At 49.0% G+C, this 16,823-nt stretch overlaps 1 protein-coding gene across 6 annotated transcripts in view; it reads left to right on the top strand.

Moving 5' to 3' along the window:
* Positions 1-16,823, top strand: part of dlgap2a (discs, large (Drosophila) homolog-associated protein 2a) — a 100,419-nt gene that overhangs the window by 20,109 nt on the left and 63,487 nt on the right. For 2 of the 6 annotated variants that reach the window (XM_057058787.1, XM_057058788.1), the window contains exon 1: positions 3,581-4,174. The exons of the other annotated variants lie outside the window; for them this stretch is intronic. The gene's annotated coding sequence lies outside the window, so the exon portion shown is untranslated. Of the gene's footprint in view, positions 1-3,580; positions 4,175-16,823 lie in introns of those variants that run through there. 6 annotated transcript variants of the gene reach the window in all.

Raw genomic sequence — 16,823 nt, 5'->3', positions numbered from 1 at the left:
CACGGCATTCCGGGAGGGAGGAAAGAGCAAAAGGCGGCACAGCCGTCTGAAAGAAATATGGAATCTAACGTTTAACGAAATAGCTCGTTCATAATTTTGCTGGGCGCCGTTTCGCCGTGACGCGTGTGTGTTTTACCTCTTTATTATTCGCCCGCTCCTGGAGGCCTCTGGCTCACACATCAGCGCTAGACGGGTGTGTTATTACCTCTGGGCGAATCCATCACCTCGCTTAATTCTGCCTCGTAATCACCAGCTCGCGCACGTCATTTCTCGTCGGTTCCTAAACTGCAAACAGGATGTCTTGGCATATTCGAGGCGCCGTTCTTCTTGGGGTTTAACCGAGCGCCATTCGTCAGAACCCGGTCGTCGCTCGGCCGGCTGGGATATGAACGAGGCGGCGACAGGAAGGACACACGCTCGTTGTGGCTTCTCTCTGCTTTGAGGATGTTGGGAATGTGGCAGACCGTCTCCTGACACCTCCAGGCCCCCCACCCTTCCCGCCCCTTTGCTGTCAATCAAAGGTGCCAGAACCCGGTCCTCGAGGGCTGTAGTCCAGCCGGGTTTTCTTTCCTCCCAGGCAGAAAACAGCTTTTACAAGTGGGAACCCAGGTGAAAGAGCGGTCGACCTGGTAGGTCAGAAAACCCGGTTGGATCGAGGCCCTGGAGGACCGGGCTCACTGGAACCACAGCTGCTTATTCTGCTGTTGCCCGGCGTGCAGCCGTATCAGTCGGTTGTGAGCGTGTGTGTGGCTCACCTTGAACCACTGCAGCAGTGTTGGATGCGCCGGTTATGTAATCGGCATTATTACAGAATCCACAAGCGGACGAGCCAATGAGATCAGAGCAGGCAGATAAAGCGGCAGATCTCCAGGCCGGGCCAGATATGCCAGGAATACAGAGAGACTATTAGGTTACTTCTGGACTGGATTTGTCTGATTTAGAGACTTCCTCCTGGATGCATTTAACGTCAGAGTGAAATGAAACAGGCGTGTCAGCGTTTAAAACAGGGCCGTAGAAAGTCCAACAAAGTCTTTTTGGGAGAGGTGGACTCACTGAGGTCCTGGGAGGGGGGGGGTTGGTCCAAGCCGGGCGTGTGCTCATACAGAATCCCTTTGCTCCGGGCTGATGCACCGCTGTCAGCTGGAAGGGCCCATTTGTTACCGTGAGTGCTCCATCCTGGTCCAGTTAGATTAATTGATCAGTTCATTTTTAAAATCAATTAAACTTTGAAACAATTCCTCTCAATGACCATGTTTTCTGACAGGCCTTCGATCATTCTGAGGTCCCACTCAGAGACCTCAGACTTCACAATCACTGCGCGCCTCTTTCCGCGGGTCCAGGGTGCCAAAATGATGTTCCAGGCAGCTTAGAGACGTCCACGGCAGACTGGACGGGGCTCCTTTGGCCTGTGTTCTAGCTGGACTCAGTGGAGAGCAGCGATAACGGCGGCTGGAGAAGGACCAGAATGAGTTGATAGCGCCGACCGAGGCCCCGATACAAGGTCAAAGAGCGTACAGCGGATGGTTGATATCTCTGGCTCGGCTCCACGGAGCTGTTGGCAATTTGAATAGAGAGCAGAATGATTCTTAATGCCTCGCCCCGCGAGGATATCGGGTTATACGGGACAGCGACCCGTGAAATGATTTGTTCTACACAAAGAGGAAGAGGAGCTGCTTTCCTATCAGAGCGACAAACAGCCGGCAGAGATGAGAAATCTTACACTGAGGACGAGAATGGAAGGGGTCGATGTAGCACGCAGCACGGGCGTTTAAAACATCTGCTTTAAAGGTATTTAGATAGTACTTAGATAATTCTCCACAGAGTGGTGTAATTTTAATATCTGACTTTATACTGGAGGTCTATGAGATATGAGAAACCATTAAAATCTGGATCTGCAAAGCCTGTAAAGCTGTACATAAACCTGTGCGATAATGTAGAATAAAACACTTTATTTTTCCTATGCAACTGACATCCACTGGTGTTTAAGTGGTTTCCAAAAATACCCTCTCTAAAGCACTTCCCTTTGCTGCTCCTTATTTAACCTCTCACTGCCAAATAAGCACCAAAAAGCACGGTCATTTTAGGAAGGCAATGGCCACTTTTGACCCTTTTATGCAGCTGCGGTACTTGAAGGCAGCAGCTTCCTGTTTGTTGGTGCCTGAACTGCCATTCCAGCTTCATCAAGTCAGAAAGAAGAATGTGACCTGGCTGGCAAATGCCCCGGAATCCACACAGATGGAGCAGCAGGGCACAAAGAGTCGAGCATCTCTGTGATCCTGGAGACCCAAAGGATCCTCCGTCAACCTTAAATCTGCTCCTGAGGACCTCCTGCAACACTGACGACTCTCACTTTAAAGCCACCTTCTCCATTTACAGGGTGGCTGCATTTTTATAGAGGATTTTTATTCCAGGACTTGATTATAATATCAAGAATCTTATACAAGGAGGCCTTTTAAAGCTTCCTGCCCTGATCTGTTTCAAATCACATAGATACGAATCTGCATAAATGGAGCTCCTTGTTAGCAGCGGCTAGCCTCATGGTTAAAATTTGTCTCACGCTCTCCTTTAAATCTCCTGTTTGAGAAGATAGCACACATCCATCAGTGCGCTAAACTGTTGTGTTGGCTTCCAGCAATGTAGGTACTCAATATTAAAATATCATTTAAAGTACCTTAGAGCTTGTATCGTGGGTGGAGCCGCTTCCTCTGAGGCTCTCCGGGAAATGGAGATCCAGGACCCGCGACCAGCAGGAGGAGATTGGAGAGTCGATCTCTGATGTGACGGGTGATGAACTCGGCTCTCATCCGAGAGGAGAGAGCAGCAGAGCAACGCAGATGGGACGGAGGCCTGGAAGATGGACCGGAGCGAGACGGGAGGGATGAGAATAAAGGTGTCAGGACAGATGCTAGACGGATGAAATAGAGGAATCAGACACATTTCAAACAGACGGATGAGGACGAGGACCTGAAGCGCCGGAGCTCTGAGATAAAATAGGAATGAAAATGAACAGTTTCAAACCAAAACTAAAGAGCTTGAAGTAAAGAAAGTCTGTGGAAAGAGAGGGTGGCGAGAGATTGCAGATTCCAGAAATCAGACGGAGGATAAAAGGATCTAGTGGGGCAGATCGTGGCGCTGCTGGCTGACAGAAACACAGGAAATGATGTCATCTGTTTTCAAATAGGGAGAAAATTTGGGAATTCAGCCAGAAAAAAAGAAAGAAATAATTTTGTTGTGGGAAATAGAAACTGATAAAACAGATCAAGTATAAATCTTATTCCCAACCCTCTCCCTTCTTTTAAAAAAAATATTTTATATTAAAAGATCCCAGGAACAGTCATTGTCCATGTTCCTGTCTTGGAACCTGTCTTCCAGGTTTCATCATTGAAAGATTCTGAATGTTGGAAGCTCTGCCCAGTGATATTTAACCTTGCTGTAAGAAGGACAAATATTATTTTGTTAAATTTATAAAGATAACAGGGATAAGGGATATCAATAATGGAATCACGTTAGAGAGGAGGAAGCGAAACATTTATTTTCAAGGTTTCTACGAGAACGCAGGAGAATCCCTCTGACATAGAAGAAAGACACGTGAGAAGATGTTTCATGGGCCACTCTGTCTGTCGCCGTCTCCATGTCTTACTCCTCTCCTCTTCCTCGTACCTCGGGGATCCTTAATCCAGTTCCGGGGTTTTGCTCCTGCCAAGCTGTGAGGAGTAGCAGCATCAGCAGCAGCAGCAGCGACGAATGCCTGCTCTGCTCTGCTCTGCTCTCCTCTCCTCTGCTCTGCTCTATTCCGCTCTGCTCTGCTCTGCCCAGGCTGCCTCTCCTCCTCTCCTCTCCTCCTCTTCTCTCTCTCTCCGGGTTCTCTGCTCTGCTGCAGTGGATGCTCTCCGCGGTGCGCTCACCAAACGCGTCTCAACGGAGGAGACCTGCGCGTCTCTCCCTCAGTTTTCCTCACACCTCTTTGGTTTCTGATACTTGTTCCCGCGCCGACTTCCCCCTTCCTCCACGTATCATCTGGATAAATGTGAGAGAAAAGTCTTAGGGAGGCGAAGGAGAAGCAAAGAGCTCCTGAAGTCCGAGCTCCAACATCTGTACACATCTGCCTGTATGTTCCGCTGTCTCCAGGCGAGAGAGAACCTCATGCTCTGACTCCTCTTAGACTTGGTGTCAGGTAAGTTCTCCCACTGTCTTTTTCACTGTGGTGCATGTGGCCGTTGCTGTGGCTTTTGATCGTTCCACCATAGACGTGGTTCTGGTTTTGTGATGTTAGAGCAGAAGTTGTGTGCAGATGCGAGACACTTCCCTGCAGAACTGTCAGAACAGAACAATTATCAGCCGTGGTACTGGATATGACTTGCATGATCCATCCCCTGACATGCGTTCCCTGTGCACGGTTGCTTGGGAGGGGCAGGACCTTCTGCCGATGTGCCTTTGACGCGTCTGGCACGCAGAAGCGGAGCGTTGTTATTTCGTAACGAGGGGAATCCTGCACCGTAAGACTGGCGTACGTGGCCCCACGGTGCCGCACGGTGAAAATAATGAGATTCTGTGACAGTGTTGTGACAGAGGGAGCACGCCACACTGTGCACGTACATGTGAGTGAGTGGGCGGCTGCATGAGCTTATTTTAAACTCTCCATTTGAAGAGGTGAGTTCTGAGTGGGAAGCCGAGAGTTTGTTTTGTGAATAAAGTGCTTTTAGTCTGCAATTCAAGGGCGAAACACTTTGTGCATGTTCGCAATGTGTGTGTGCGTCTGTGTGTGTGTCTTAAACTCCACATCTGTTGGGTTTTTGGAAACGCCCGACTAAAGGCTCGCAATGCAGTCTGGGACCCGGTGACGATGGACAAGCCGGGTGTTCGGGTGTGATTGCCTGTCTGCTGAAGAGACGTTCATGTGTTCATGTCCACTGCTGCACTGCAGACAGACTCACCAAAGCTGCACACACACACACACACACACACACACACACACACACACACACACACACACACACACCACACACACACACACACACACACACAGTTGCTGAGCCACAGTCAATGGGTCTAAAAGGCTCCTCCATCTCTGCAGCTGCAATTTAAAATCATACCCAAGGATATTATCCACCAGTTTGGGTAGAATGTGTCCATCTGATGGATCTTTTTCAGCCTGAACAACCATAACATCATCAGCACTTTGTTAAAAAAAAGAAAAGGAAAGAAAACCGGACTCTCTAAACACACCACTACTCCTCCCACCCTATAATCGAATTGGGGTTCCCTCCATGTTGTCCCTGTATTGTCCATTACATAATTGTAGGCTCTACATCGCGTGGAAGGCAGCCAAAGCGCGTGCAAACATCCTCCGTCCCGAAGTGTCACTGAACGGGAGCGCCGTCTTTAAAGCTACTACATCAAACAGCTGCGTGTCTCCCCAACATGACCGCCGCTTGTTTTGCCGCCTCAAGGTTGGCGTGCACGGTTATTACATTAGTGGGACATAATGACGACGCTGGAAGCGCAAGGCCACTCGGGGCGTCACGATTCCGGGCAAGCGGGGAATTTTACTGTGAACAACGTTCCGCGCTCATTAAAAAGAGCCCCTAATGGCTTCAAATGCAAGTCCGCAAGTGAAGTGGCCGTAAATTTGCACTTGTTCGCGACCCACCCAGAGTGTGAGCGGGCTAAAAGTTCATTTTTAACAAGAAGGGGGAGTAATGGTAATCCAGCAATCCAGTGAAAAACACACTTTTGACCTTGAGCTGGCGTCGAAATATTGTTAAGGTGATCCTACCGTGTAACAACTGATGAAGATTTAACAATGAGAGAATGAGAGAAGGCTTGCCTGTGCACGTTGGCGTTTGGGCGTGCGTGTGTGTGTGAGAGAGTGTGTGTGTCGGGGGACAAGTTGTTCTTAAATATCCACCGTTGTCATTGAACGCCTCGCTTGAACCGTCTTCTCAGAATATTTAAACAGAGCTGGCGATGTCGGCGTGTACGTCGTCTTGTCAGACACCTCTCGGGCTCGTTCCTGTCGGCGGCTGACAGGGAGCGAGGAGTGAAACACACAGCTGTGGCCTGTTAAAAATGATGCTGTCACATTTGCTTTCAAGCAAGACGAACGACTCTTGGGTGGCAGATGAATTTGATTGCATAAACAGCTTGTTTGGACAACGTATTTCCCTTAAGTTGGTTACCATGGCCTGTGTGTGTGTGTGTGTGTGTGTGTGTGTGTGTGGTGTGTGTGTGTGTGTGCTTACAAACTGAGTACCAAGATCTGCTGGACATTTTGTCTGGTCTTCATAACTTCAAAGGACTGTTTGAGGGTTAAGACGTGGGTTAGGGCATCAGGGTTAAGGTTAGGGGGTAGTTGTGATGATGGGTCAGGAGCTGAGGAATGCCTCACAAAGATACAAGTCCAATGAAGTGTGTGTGTGTGTGTGTGTGTGTGTGTGTGTGTGTGTGTGTGTGTGTGTGTGTGTGTGTGTGTGGGTGTGCATGCTGAAAACACGACCTTCCCTTGTTTTACGCCACTGTTGTAATTCACAGATGCTGCAAGGGCAGCTTTGAAATGAACAAATTGCTAATAATGTGCTTGCGCACACACACACACACGCACACACGCGCGCGCGCGCACACCGGCTTTGACATTTTCAGATCGTTCTTTGGATGTCTGGAACAATTGACTCACGCGTTTTGACAGTGCCGAACACTAAAACACTGAGCCTTACGAACAATGACAAGAGCTGCCAGCCATGAAGGAATCAGAGAATAAGCTCCAAAGCGACCCTGGATGGCATCATCCATCTGGATCTTCACATGCTGACACGGTGTTGCCAGCAGCACACCCTAATTACATAATTTCACATTAATTATAGGGGCTGCATAATGGACGCACTAGGCCTGCAGTCTTCAGTGACAGGAAGGCTACCTGGCCGTTGACAGTTGACGGCTGTTGGCGCCGACTCAAGTTGCCACGCTGAGAAATCCGGTTTTCCCAGATAAGATTCCGGTGGTTCGCGGGCCACTCGTGCTGATTTGCAGAGCTCAGGGAAGCATATTGATAGAGGGCCCAAGAGGGAGGACGAGAGTGGAGTGGTGGATAAAGAGACACAGCTGGGGGAAATGAAAAAACAGGCTTGTCTTAAAAGTCAGAGCTAATAATCTTTAAAAAGTTCTGGGTGGACTCTTGGACGGTTGTGGGAAGTGGATGGCGCCCCGACTCTAACGGACGTGTCGGTGATGTGTGTTTCCATCAGCACAGGCTGATTGGAGGGAGATGGAGCAGCTGAAGGACCTGTGAGTAGCAGCTGATGTAGCGTAGCATCCCTGATCGAAGTCGCTCCATATACTGTCATCCTCACGCAGATGGCTGGTCATGCTAGTTAGCATTAGCGTGAGGATACTGCGTGAAGCCATCAACAGACTGACTGGATTCATCAGTCTGCTCGGCTGCCCTGTTGGAAAGGTGTCAACGCGTGGGCTGCTTTTGGCACCGGTCCAAGCGTGTCACGATGGAGACGCGCTGCACGTTGCTGCGGGGTAGCGCACGGCGGGACGCCGCTTCATCACATGACGCTCGGCAATCGTTCTGCTGAGATAATTGTTTCGAATCCTAATCAATGTCCAACTGACTCTATCAAGCACTTACACACACACACACACACACACACACACACACACACTGAATGCCGCTGGAGTTTGGAACAGATAGCCCCAAAGCAGAGGAACGGCGGAAAAATCTCTCTCTCCACTCTGTCCTGTCACTCTTTTCTCCTGTTTTCTCTGACCCCCACCCCCCACCCCCCACCCCCCTCCTGACAGTCAATAGACGTGCTGAAGCTCGAGCCGGTGTCACGCAGAGCGCAGCGTCCGAGCCGCAGGTGAAGCGTTCAAGCCAAACGGTTCGTGAAGAACCTCCTGGCTGCTGAGAAGCAACCCCCCCCCACCACACACACACACACACACACACTAAAACGATACGACTCAGTGAGCTGCTGTAGCTGCAGTGTGCACATGCTCCTCCCCACCTCTGGTAGATAAACTGTGGAAGCGAGGCTTCATTTCTGGACCAGAGTTGGTGGGGCAGTAACCACAAGCTTTATCAGGAATAAAGGTTCCTCCAGTCTTAAAGTGACGGTGTAGCGACCCCCACCCCCCCTGGGGTGACCCCAGGTGGCTCCAGAGCCGGGGCTCAGGTCTTCAGTCCATATGCACTTTGGGAGCAATAAATCTGCAGCTCGGGGACAACGACTAGAGCTGGGCTTCATTTCATTTTTGGATTTAATAGCAAGTCATCTTTTTTCTGCCTATAAGCCGCCCCAAAGCGTGTGTGTGTGTGTGTGTGGGGGGGGGGATCAATACAAGTTAACATCACAACGTTTTGCATTATGATATTATATTGACTCATGGACATCACTTTTTAATGAACTCTCCAGAGATGATGAAAGATAAGGAATACACCAATCCTGGCACTAAAAAAAAGGAATGAAAGACGAGGGGAGGAGGATAAAATAGAGGGAACGCTACCGGAATGGTGCCGCAGTAAATCCTGGGAATATTGGGAGACGGAGTCGGCTGTTTATGATAGTGCTGAGGAGGGTTTTAGTGCTACAGACCTTAAAGGATGAAATGCTTAATTGACCAAATCCAACTCTTTTCTTTGCTAAGGTTTAAAATCCTCTGTGGTTGACACAGCAGCGCAGGGCTTTGCTCCCTTAGTTGCCATGGAGACACCATTAGGCAGTACTACCGCACTGATTTTAGCATTTCTTTGCATAACCCCGCGTCAAACTGTGCCGCCCCGCGTAGGGACAGGGCCGCGCCAACCGCATGCGCGGGCGGATACACGCATGTGTGTGGTTGTTGTTGTTTTTTTTGCGGCGGAGAGCGGGAAGAGGGATGAGAGGAGAATACGGTGGGTGGGATTGGCAGAAGGGACAAAAGAGAGAGGCGAAGGGACGGCAGCGAGAGGAATGAATGATGGGGACAATGAGTGGGAAACGCAAACAGGATTGCAGCACATGCACGTCCTCCGGCGGATGAGAGGGTGGGCGCGAGCGTGGGAGGAGGGACGCCGCAACAGTGCAGCTTGTTCTGCCTTCAGTATGATCCCTGCAACTCGGTCTGGAGAGGTGTGTGTGTGTGTGGGGGGGGGGGTCTCACCGCATATCCAGCAAATGTATTGACCAGCTGCACGACGGCCCTGCGGCGTCATTAAAACGCCAAGAATCGGGTCACGGTAGCGACCCGGCCGTTGTGAAAATCAAATCTCCCACCTGCCACCAGCAGGAGGGTCCCCCTACATGAGCCTGGTCCTGCTCAAGGTTTCTTCCTGTTAAAGGGGAGTTTTTCCTTGCCACTGTTGCTTGTCTGGGGTCAGGCCCTGGGATTCTGGAAAGCGCCTTGAAACAATTTGGATTGTAAAAGACGCTATATAAATAAAGATTGAGATTGAGATTGACTTTGCAAGGTCACATAAAGGTCCTGGTTGTATGTTCAGGGATCCGCTCGCTTGCTCCGATGGTGCATCTCTGTGTGGCTCAGCGCACGTGATGATGCCCAGAGCGCTGACATGTCGTCCTGGGGTTTAGGCGCACGGCGCCCTCAGGGAGAGCAGCAGGATGGAGGGAGGTCAAAGGTCAGCACAGTCATGAAGAACAAAGGAGGGATAAATCAGCGTATCGCCAGTAGTTCGGCTCTTTTGAGGCTTTGCCAAATGTTTTTTTCTGTCGTTCTTTTCTTTTTCTTGTGCTAACAGGAACCGCGGAGACCCGCAGGTTCTCCTCAGGTCTCTGTATCTCTGTTCTCGGGCTACTTTTTGCAGGCGTTTTTAAAAAACGATGCCGTTCCTTTCATTGCTTCACCAAATTGCCTCCCAGTCCCAGTGATCCGAACCCCACTGATGTGAGCTGTGTTTTTCTTCCATTTATATAAAACCTTTATTATTTTATGAGTTGCTTAGCATGAATTCCTTCTTTGGAATTGTTTCCAGTCCATTCTCATGTCAAAAGTTTTGAAAGTATTATAAAATCATTATTATTGTTCAGTCAAAAAGCTGCGCACACAGGACATTTTCGTCCATTTAGTCCTCAGTCACACTAAATCTCAAACCAGTCTCTTCTTCATGATCTCCGAATGTTCTTTTTTTCCTTTTGATCTGCATTTTGTGCCCCATCAACAAACCCAGCGCTCAGTGACGTCTGACGAGTCCGTGCAAATGACAGCATCAGATTTCCTCTCTCTAATGGCATTAATGTATTCCCTCTCAAGTCTTTGCTGGTGTTTCTGCGCCCAAATGCTGCATTTCAAACGCAGCCAGGCCTCCAGACACCATCTGTTTGAAGCAGCATTTGAGGAGCAGCTTCCCTCCTTGCTAGGAGGAACAATGGCCATGGTAGACTTCTGTGGCCCCTCCGCGGTGTGAAGTACTGACCTAAAATCAGAAGTGCTTCGTTTTTTTGGTGAGATTAGCAGCGAGCCTGCGGCGCCCCTGCTCGGCCTTCAGATCTGTGTTCGGTCGGTCCGTTTCGAGCAAAAGCAGGTTCTCGTTACCTCTGATGGTGTAGAAAAAGGTGCTGCTACTGCTGCGAACCATCATGGCACCGTCTCCAAATGACCTCTGACCTCCGCTGGGAGGAGTTGGCTCATGGCTCCACTCTATCCCCGATACCACTGATCTCTCTGGGTCTCCAGGGAAGTCTGACCTACAGGATTTTCTTAGCCTGGTAGCATCAGCAGTTTGGACCGGGATTAAATTATCTGTAGGTAGCAGAGTTGGATGTAACCAACTACATTTTCAATATGGACTTCAACCTCACCATAAAAGGCCAACCAGTACCAGTACTTTTCGGAATAAAAATGTACCTGATTTATGCACTAAAGTGATGTCAGTAAGTTAATTCTAGTACGTTAATAATGCGCCTAGACAAGCTGATGGTAAAAAAAAAAAAGGCTAAAAGCTCCTTTTTCAATTCTACCGTCAGTCTGAATAAATTAAAATCTTCATTGGAGATTTTTATTCAGTGCCTGATAGACTGGAGGAGAATAATGCTTTCTAAACTCCGGTGGCCATTGTTGCATAAAGCCCACATTTGTACGTTCTTTATTAAAGAAATTCTCTGACACAACTCGCAGCTTTCGACTCAACGGGACTTTTGACTCTCACAGATTTCTGGAAAGACTTTTTTCCTGCTGTTGTTGTTGTTGTTTCCTGCCCATTGAATGGCGAAATATGAGTCACTTTGCGAGCTCCTACTCGCCAGAACGCAATTACCCCCCCCAACAACAACTATTAATAACTACAGACAAACCGTCCCCGCGACACGTCTGTGCCACCCTTCCAGCTCTCTAATGGGGAACGGCTGCAGCGGAAGTGGACAGAAAACCTCCTGATATTGAGTCAAGACCTTGACGATTCCTGCAGGTCGGAGCGGAGATAACACACAACCACGCCCTGTGCACAGCGGGTCGAGCCACAGACCCGCTGGCAGATAAGAGGTCGGGTCATTAGGCCGGCCGGTGCCGCCGCTGCACCAACAGAGAAGCACATGTTTGGCATTAACACCTACAGGCAGAACTATAGAGGAGCGTTATTGTGTTTATTTCTGTATTAATCACAGGTAATATTGGTCCAGAACGCCGGCACCTGATAAACGATTTGAGAAACGCTTCTTTTATTGGATGCTAACTTTAATCCTTGGCTCTGTGGTCCTGTACATGCGTGAAAGAATCACCGCCTGTATGCCTGCTACATAGCAGGTTATTGCTGGGAAACACTGGGGAAACGGGCCCTAATCTGTGCCTCCCATTAAATCCAAGACAGCGTCCATTCATCTGAAAAATAAAGAGCCGGTGATTTCTGAAAAACCCAACGGATCGTTTAATAACGCCGCTGAAGATGCTCCCAGAATCCTCAACGGCTGCTTTTATCTCCCGGATAAAGAGGGGGGGGGGGAAAACAACATTTCTCTGCTGTGTTTTAATTCTGTTTAAAAATAAAGATTATTTTAATCTATTTTCGCCTGAGAGAGGAGGGCAAAAAGGCGCCAGACAAGAGCGACTGGCGGCTCTGAAAGTCCACTTAATCGAGAGAAGAACCCGAACCTGAGGTGTGACAGTTGGCGCACAAGCACGGGCGGAGAGGCACGCTCGCCCAAATCATGTGGCCAGAGAAGACAAAGGCTCCGTGAGTGACAGCGGCTCGCGTTGTGTCAGCTCTCTGCACCGTCTGAGCGTTTATGGCCAGCAGATGCGGCCTGCAGATGGGCATTAGTCTTTTTTTTGTTTGTTTGTTTGCAGGCTTTGACATAAGCTTTTAATGTGTCCACTGAGGATTTGAAGAAGTTACTTTTATGATGATTTAGGCAACCAGAACATTTCAAGCCTGTTTGCCATGATGTGGCACCTGTGCTGACACATAGATCAAGATCCACCGCCATGCACACGGCGAGCTGGAAGGTACATTTATAGGTAATTATGGCCATAACTCCTGTTCTAGTGAATCAACAAGGGGTGCGAATAAATCTGAATTACTGATTTGAGGACTAATAAGAAGCAGTACATTAGACCCGGGCCTGCTGATTAAACTGCTGACACACAATAACAAGACTGGCATTTTATGGGACCGATCGAGGCCCAAAGGCTCGCTAGTAATGAATAAACTACAGCTAAGTGCAAATAATATAATAGTGGGTGGGAGTGTTGACGCACCGATTGAGCTGATAATCAGAGAGCGATGTTGAACTGGATAGATCAACATAAAGTTTTAGCCAAACACATTTTAAATTGCATATTTTGCCTGTCAACCTAATAACTGCTGACACGCTGCCATTAGCTGCAGTCTGAAGGCGCTATCGATCCAATTTATTCAGCATGGTTCAGTGTTCAGACGTCAGCCATGGTGCCAATCACGTGCGCTCTTCAGGACACATCCGCTGTATTTCAGGACACTGGCACAGACAGAATTTAGCGCACGGGGGGGATGGTGAAAGCACCTGTTTGGGTTGTTGGCTGTCTACAAATTAGCCCGCTGCTGTAAGTGATAAGACGATTGGTTTGCTGAGGATTACTGCGCAAACATTCTCGGGCGCTTTCACATTAAACCCATTAGTTGGCGGTGGCGTGCGCGCACTCGTGGCGCGAGTGTTTGAGAGTTTCTTTAAGACAGGAACAATGACCAGCTCAGTTTGGAGGACGAAGTGGGTCTGTGCCTCGCAGATACGACGGAAGACTTAGAGGAAAAAGCTTTGCCCCCGCGTGCCCGGACACAGTGCCCGCGCCCGATAAGATGCTGTCCACACTGATCAAATTAACCAGACTTTTGGGGTCAGCTTGATCCAGGCCCCTTGTGCAGAAAGCCCCTCAGCAAAAAGTCAATTTTCCACATTTGCAATTTACTCCAACTTTTTCTGCCATTACGCAAAATGAAAAGACATTGGATCGTGTCTAATTTGAGGATATTTTTATCCACACACACTCACGCAGACCCTCCGCCACTACTGCCAGTGTGGCGCGTGCCAGGCTGATTATGTTCAGGGACTTTGAGCCAGTTGCAGCAATGATTAGAATCACTTTGTTGCACAGGCAGAGGATGCAGACGGACAAGAAAATTCCCAAGAAGGCTCCACATTCAGGAGCCCGGAGTGTTTGCATTACTTAAATCACACCCCGCCGCAGACCTCCAGTGGTTGATGGGTTTCTTCCAGAGAGGACAAATTGTCCCCACTGTGGGGAAAAAGGCAAACGACGCCTAATTGAAGAGCGCCGTCCCCCGAGTGTGTTTTTAAGGGTCTCCTGTAGCACAATGATTGAAACTTCCCGTTTCTGTGCCGCGTCCACAGAACCCACCGCACGCTGTTTTATTACCCAGATATCATCAGCTCATTCCCATACAGATGCGCACATCTGTCTCGCCCGAGAGGTTGCGCACGCCAACACACATGTTGAGCGACGATCCGTCCCCATTACCAAGTAAAATAGGCTATTTGTTTCTGACCCGCTCAGTTGTCTCCAGCTAATATCGCGCCCCGCGGCCGCCTCGTGAGTTAATTGATAGACTCATGTTCCGCCGCGTGTTTTTGGCTCCGACCGACCAAGTCGTGACTCATCGCTTCTTCCCGGGAGTTTGCGCCTCATCCCGGAACAAACAGACTGTTTTCCAGCTGTTTATTCTCACCAGGGCATCCATCTTCCTGTGCTGCCTCCAACGGGATGAGTGACTAATGGAGACTCAACAGTTTTAGCTGGGTGTCGGGGAAAATTGATGCCTGAGCCGCTAAAGGTGAACACAAAAAGGTGAATAGTGTGTGAAACACTAATGCACCTCTGCTTTTGTTTTTTTTTTCCCACCCTGCGGGCGTCATAAATCATCCACTCCTCTTATTTAGTGTCCCGTTCTTCATCGTTTCAATCTCACAATTGTTTCTGACGCATTTATCTGTTCTTATCCCTTCGTTTGATTGATTGTGTGGGGAAGAGCTCCATCTGCATCAGGAAATGCCAGGACTTGATCGGTCGTTCATTAAGGCATGAGAAATGACTGTACCCCGGTAACGAGGCACAGGCGTCAAGAAAAAACATGGACTACCCTCTGTTGCCCTCCATGCATCAGTATTGGACAAGAACATCTGGCACCTCTTTGCGAAGCCTCGTGAACGCAGGATTTTACCGATTTTACTGCGGTAAATTCTCACTGAAGGACTCACAGCCTCAGGTAGGCTTTGCTCAACCAACAAACTTAGTCATAGAAACTCATCTACATCTCTAAACCAAGTGGCTGCGCTAACAGGTGCACCCTGACTACAAGGCCAAGGCTAAACGGCTGTTCCAGGCTGTTCTGAGCCTCTCAACATGTCCGTCTATTAACGAGCAGATTCTGCACTTTCATTCATCATAATATGGGTTTGCTTCAGAAAGGCAGATATAAATAGAAAATATAGTTTCATGATAAATTTGTCACTCCCTGTCCTCCCAGATGAGCTCCTGGTTTATTTACCAATAACTGACCGACAGAGCCAGCGAGTCCATTAATCTTTGGAGTTCTTGTGAATGAGAGAAGCATCGTGCTGTGATGGACGGCGCCACGAGGGAGAAGACATAGAAGAGGGGCAACAGTTTAATATGTATCACACAGATAAGCCTCTTGTGTGGCTGCATGACGTGCAGGCGTCATGCTCGAGGACGAGCGCGCGTCATGATGAACAACGGATCGTGAAGGCAGCAGGGGCTGAGAAGTGAGGCCGCCTTCTCCGGCATCTTCCTGTCGGAAATGGAACTGGGCCGCATTCATTCAGTCTTGGTGGAGATGGAGGATTAGCTTTATGCTTATGCATCTGTTCTGAGGAGGCATGAGGGAGAGGAGGGAGTCCCCACAGAAAACCCCAACAATTATTTAGCCATCGTCATGGCAACAAGGTGTCCTCTACTCAAAGATGGTCCTCGCGTTTTTCCAGTCGGGTTCCCAGTCCAGAGTCCACGAGTATCACCATCTACTGCTTGCTGGTGGCTTTCTGCAGCTCCTGAGGTTCCGATCAGATCCCAGAAGCCACAGATTTTATCTTCTAAATCTGCTTTTGCCAAATGTTTACGCTCTTCATCTATGCACTGTGAAGCAGTGCCCGCTCAGAGGTGTTGCTTTTGTTGTCCTGCTGCGACCTCCAGCAGCCACCACATCAATAAGCACCAGGAAACGTGTTCCTCAGAACTCCACCCTGGTGTCTTCGCTCTGCACCCCTCCTGTTGCAGTTTAATCTCTTCTCAAAAGAGAAAGTTTCATCCATGAGAAGATGCCTCTTCCACGGGGATCCTCCTTCCTCCACTCTTCTTGACTTGATCTAAACAGTTGCTTAAAAGGACGCTCATTGCAGTTGCCTTCAGAGATCTTTCATTACTGCCGATCTCAGCTTTGTAACTGTTGGGACTGCACTGCTGTCTGATTGATTGATGTTGTTATTTTAGTGCAATAATGACCTTCTACATTTGCATCAACATCTCCTTGAAGCTCATGTTGCTACTTCAGCCCTCGTCAGACCTGAAATCATCTCCAAACCTTTGATCTTCTTCACCTGTCATGAAGAACTGAGAGGCGCGTCCACGCCTGACCTGTAATATTGTTTCCTGTCATACTTGTCTTAAAGATCGCGACACGCAGCGGTTTCAGAGGGTCCACCACCTTCTCCGGTGAAGGCTGGATCCTCCCGTGTCACATCCCATTCCTAAGTTTTCCAGGACCGCCTTGGTTCCTCTCTGGCTTTTCTTTCCGCAGCGTCGGTAATGCAACCCTCCCCGTAGCACACAACACTGCAGATTGAAGAAGAGTGTTGTGGTTGCTAGGATACAGCGGGAGCAGGAGCATGACGGAAGAGTTCCCTTATAACGAATTGTCACACTGTACAACCTTTATGCGGAGCTTCGTTTATTTTTATTTTCATTATTACTCTTCCCTCTGCTGTTTGTGCTTCCCGGCTGTCGCTCACACCTTTTGCAGCAGATAAAGAGGGACAATCGCACCTCAGCGTTCTGATAGATCTCTATTAGGTGTGTCCGTGACCTCCGTGAACCGCACCCACAGAACCCATCTTGCAAATGATTGCTGTATTGTATTTCCATCAGGCTGCTGCGGAAGGGCTTCAAGGTTCACCGCCAGCCTGGGACAGAGAGCTGAAGGTTGGCGGCCGTGTGAGGACAGCAGATCAGTGGAGCTAACTTCACGCCGTAAGGAAAGCCCAGCCAACAGCGTAATAGTGTTTGCTTTCATTCACCAGGAGTCAGAGTGTGGAAACACAACCTTTGCGATTCAATATGCGTAAAACAAACACCTCGGTCTGGACCGGCGGCCATAC

Source organism: Takifugu flavidus, chromosome 16 (assembly GCF_003711565.1).
Source record: "Takifugu flavidus isolate HTHZ2018 chromosome 16, ASM371156v2, whole genome shotgun sequence".
Classification (NCBI taxonomy): domain Eukaryota; kingdom Metazoa; phylum Chordata; class Actinopteri; order Tetraodontiformes; family Tetraodontidae; genus Takifugu; species Takifugu flavidus.
Note: the sequence above shows the minus strand (reverse complement) of the source record. Positions and strands in the feature narration are given on the sequence as shown.